We start from the raw sequence: 4838 nt of genomic DNA on the forward strand, positions 1-4838 counted from the left end.
CCTTGAGGGCAGACACAGTACCTTCTGCAAGAGTGGGGCTCTGTCAACATTGGTCTTAGTTGATATACTATGAATAGCTCCCATTTGTTGAGTGAGGCCAGGGTATGTGTGTATGTATGTATATCTATTAACTAATCATTTACTTATCTCTCTATCTACCATCTATCTTATTTGGTCATCACAATATCCCCTGAAGTGGCTATGACTATGTTGTTCATTTTACACTTGAAGAAATTGACGTTGAGAGAGAAAAAAGAACTTGACCAAGGCCAAACAGCCAGAAAGGAAGAGAGCTCAGGATCAGAATTCAAGCGTGTTTCCCGGAGATATACATTAAATAAGTAGTCTCTAAACTTTCTATGTTGGGTATATGTGTTTCTTTGTCATTTATGAATTTTATCTCTCTACCACAGTATTAATATATTATGTAAATTAGAATTTTTTAAAAAAGGATAATCTAACCCTAAGTACAGATTGTGGTCTTTAAATACCATCTCCCACTAAAAGGAACCAGGTCCTTGGAGAAGTCTGGGAAATATGCTTGGAACAACTTGTCATACCAGAAAGCAAGGAAGCTATCAATTATTACTGGGGTCATGTCAAAAGGACTCAGGAGCCAACTTGAATAGGTTTCCATTGGCCAAAAATGAGGACACTTTGAGCTACCACAATGGGTTAAACCACATTATATATGTGCAAATTTGTTTGTTTGTAACTACCTTAAAAATACGTGGTAATCACTTTTGAAGAATACTAGGTGATGAACTTATTATTTCGAAAACTGGTAAAGGTAAAGAATCATTTGTCCTGCCTTTCTTATAAGAACTGTGCCTCAGGGTTAGCAAAAAGCTAATGAGAAGATTCTCCTTACAGAAGTATTCCAGCTAATAAATGAGGACAGATAGAGAGAATGCCACATTTTATAATCCCTAGTGAGTTACAGGATTTGGCAATGATCATCACAGATTGCTGATATCACACACACAAAAGAAACAACCAAATATTATGTTCTCCCAATAGATATCCATAGCACCATCAACAAAGTGTCCTTGCCAGAAATATTTAATTTGAACCTGAGGGAGTCTCTTGATTTTTCATTTATAGGAAATACAAGGGATAAAAGCACATGATAAATGATACCATGGGAATATAATCAGCAAAATCCAACCTGTAAAAGATTAACCAGGAAAAATAATCCAAGCTTTTTAAAAAAATTTTGCAAAAATAGAGTAAGAGGTTTAGAGGGGGGCCAATAGATTAAAAGGGATTTAAGGGACATATTTATCTGTCACAATATACAGACTTTGTTTGGATCTCAATTCAAGCTATAAAAAAATAGGACAATTGAGGAAATGTAACCACTAATTAGATATTCAATTATATAGAGGGATTATTATTGATGCAAAATATAACGATGGTATTATGGTTATGTTTTTAAAGAGGGAGGACCTGTTGTTTAGATTGATATGTTGAAATATTTACTGCCATAATGATAGAGTATACAGCAAAACACAGAGCACCAGTTATCAATTCCAGGGAGCAGAATACTGTGCACTGGTTACCAATCCAGGGTTGAACTCCAAACTCTTCTGCACTTTTTATTGTGGTGTTGGAATCACCAAGGAAAATACAAGGTGGAACAGTTTACTTACATAGAGAAGAAACAAAGTAATATCAGCTTCAATAGGGGGCATTGGTCCCTCATGGCTATTGGGTCTCCCCCAGCAGCCAACACAGGGCAATTGACCTACATGCAGGTCCTCTCAGAGTGGAAGGACTCGTTGAGCCTAAAATAGGGAAAGATATTACCACATAAGGCAGTAAAACCCAGCACAGGCTGTGTGGGCATTTTATCTCTTGGTAAGAAAGCGTTCTGGGGGGTGGTGAGGGGTGTCCAATGACTGTATGAACAAGACCGCCTTTTCCAACCTATAGGGCTTCAAATAATGTGGGAGGAGAAGGGGCGGAGCAAGTAAGTGGATGAACCGTTGAAAACAGACTAGCCACAAATTGATGATTTTTGAAGTCGGATGATGGTTAGTTACACGGGTACATGGGAAATTCATTATGTTATTCTACTTTTATATATATTTAAACTTTTAATAGCAAAAAATGGTTTTGTATTGATAACATAAAAGTAAAGATAAAAAATTCAATACTTTCTTCACTTCGAATGGATTGCTTGCGGATAGCACCCTCTGGGTGTGACACCCCACCTTGGAGACCACTGCTCTAGTCTGCTCTGCGGCATCACCTCTCCACCCAGGGTCCAACAGGGACATGATCCTCGAAGGATCTCTTTCCCCTAGGACCCAAGGTCTGCATTCCATGTAAAGGAAAGCCTCGGTGACACCCACCTTGCCAAATGAGCAGTACTTAAAACCTTGTCATCAGGAATTCCTTCACTCTGAGCCACCTGCATCCCTTTTATAACAATGGAAGGAATCTGCTCTTCAAGATCCCTTCAGAAGGAAAGTCTGCATTGATTAAAGGGGAAAAAAAAATCTGAAGTTTAAGAAAAAAGAAAGAGACAAAGCTCTCCTTCAAGATGTAACAACCCTGCCAGCTTACTCTGGGTGTGAAATAATAATGCCATTGGCAATGAGATTGGGGTGTTCTATCACAGTCTCAATAAACTTTCTCTCCCCTGGGTAGTATTTTATAGTTACTGCTTCTATGCCCCATTGGCACAGGCGTAATTTATTATTTGTTTACATATTTCATATACTCTGCTAAGGTGGAAGCCTAGCGATGCATTATTACCGAGAGCATCAGTGTGTGTGTGTGTGCGCGTGCCCATGCACCTACATGCACACACATTGAAAGATTCAAGATCTGACGGGTTCTGAAAGTGGGAACCATCTACTTTTCATAACACACATGGCTTCCCCAAGATTAGAGGAGCCTCCCTGGGCTTTTGGCTTAGATCGAATATATACTATGTCCCCTTGTCCTTTCTTGTTCTCAGAAGGAGCAGGACAGTCCCACAAAGATGCAGGCTTGCCACGTCTGTCCAAGGTCCCTACTCCTTCCTTTGACTTACCTCCCTCTATGAAGATTAGATTCCTCCGACTTCTGGGCAGAGCGTGAGTTTGCATGGCGCTTTCCCGAGACAACCATGTGAACAAAAGAAAGCAGGTATTAGGATCTGCCCTGTGTCTCCATACAAGACCCGGCAAGGTCAAGAGTGTGTGGGAGTTCAAACAGCCAGAGAGAACTCCAGCCTGGGCAAGCTCTGGTGGGACAGGAATGACCGTGCGTGTCACTTACTGGCTCTCTGACCTAGAGGCAGGTCACTAACGCTCGGGTTCTTCCATGTTAAAAGATGGAAATGATAGTACTTCTTGCACAGGATTGTTCTGAAATGCTAAATTATTTTAAATGCGCAGCAGATTGACTGGCATGCCATAAATGTGCAATAAATGTTATCAACACTCGTGATCTTTGCAAAGCATTGTTGGCTGTTAAAGCCCCGGGATTCGTAATAGTAACAACAACAATAATAGGTAACTCATGGAATAAGAATAAAAGAATAAGAATAAGAATAAGAGGGGCGCCTGGGTGGCTCAGTCGTTAAGCGTCTGCCTTCGGCTCGGGTCAGGATCCCGGGGTCCTGGGATCGAGCCCCGCATCGGGCTCCCTGCTCGGCGGGAAGCCTGCTTCTCCCTCTCCCACTCCCCCTGCTTGTGTTCCCTCTCTCGATGTCTCTCTCTGTCTGTGTCAAATAAATAAAATCTTAAAAAAAAAAGGAATAAGAATAGGTGTCTTAGTATATACTAGGCACCATTTGAAGCCCTTTTAATGAATTGACCCATTTATTCATCACCACGGACCTATCTGGTAGGTACTATTATTACTCCCATATTATGGATGAGGAATACACAGGGCTGTTAGGTTTCAGTAACCTGACAATATCCTTGCCTTTCCAAAGAATTAGCCCACATTTGAAGTGTTTCCTTGCTCTGGCATCTTTTCTGTCACCTTTCAATGTGCGTGGACCTGAGCCTGCCATTGCGGTCTCCAAACTCCCCCTCCGCACCTGCTGAGAACTCTCCCCTCTGTGGTGTCCACTCCCCAACTGCCACACGGTAGTGATAGTAACCGTTTCATGAGCCAGGAGTTCTTTTGGTGAGGAAACCAAAGCTCAGAGGGGAGCAGTGACTTGCCCAAATCCATTCGGTGAGCCCGGAGTGTCAAAGCTGCATTCTTGGCCTACGCCCAAGTCCCTGCTAGTCTGTAAGAGCAGAGGGTTGAGCTGTCAGCAGCCCCCACGCCTTCCTTTAGCAGCCCCGGACTGCTGCGAGGAGCCTCTGCAGGCCTCAGAACCACAGGGACGGAAACACTCAGTAGGGGGCACCTGAGAGCGCATATAGTCCCTGAGCCAGGTGGAAAGTGCCTGGCTCCCTTCCTTCGGGGCCGGCCGACAGGGAAGGGCTTGGAATTTAATCCTCTGCATTCCATCCAGGGTTCCTGTGACATAATAAAGCCCAAGGAGGGATCTCGAGTGACTTGTCAGCAGAACCCCCAGAGGGATTTTCTATAGATAGCCTGGGCGTGTCTTGAGCTCCATCCCTCTCTGCGGGAGGAAAGTTCTTTTATGCTTGCGCTGGGCAGTGCCCGGTGCAGCAGGTGGGTGGGGCGGGGGACCAGCCAGGCACTGGGGCCTGGAGGACTTTGTATGGCTAAGGGATGCGCGATAGCAAGGGGAGGGGGGTGGCCAGGAGGGAGGGAGCCCAGGCCAGGAGAGGGAATTCCAACTATGGCGTTTTGGAGAAAACTATGTAGTTATTTGCCCTTGCTAACCTCACCCCACTTTGGGACTTCGGCTGCAAAGAGAT

General features: G+C 43.8%; 1 long non-coding RNA gene across 1 annotated transcript; it reads right to left on the reverse strand.

The window, feature by feature from the left end:
- Positions 1 to 1660: 1660 nt before the first annotated feature.
- Positions 1661 to 4409, reverse strand: LOC113924901. The gene is made up of 3 exons (XR_003520847.1): positions 4040 to 4409; positions 3044 to 3102; positions 1661 to 1787 (listed from the first exon to the last, which is right to left on the reverse strand). It is a non-coding gene; the product is annotated as an uncharacterized LOC113924901 (long non-coding RNA).
- Positions 4410 to 4838: the final 429 nt, after the last annotated feature.

The sequence above is a fragment of the Zalophus californianus genome, chromosome 2 (genome assembly GCF_009762305.2).
Source record: "Zalophus californianus isolate mZalCal1 chromosome 2, mZalCal1.pri.v2, whole genome shotgun sequence".
Classification (NCBI taxonomy): domain Eukaryota; kingdom Metazoa; phylum Chordata; class Mammalia; order Carnivora; family Otariidae; genus Zalophus; species Zalophus californianus.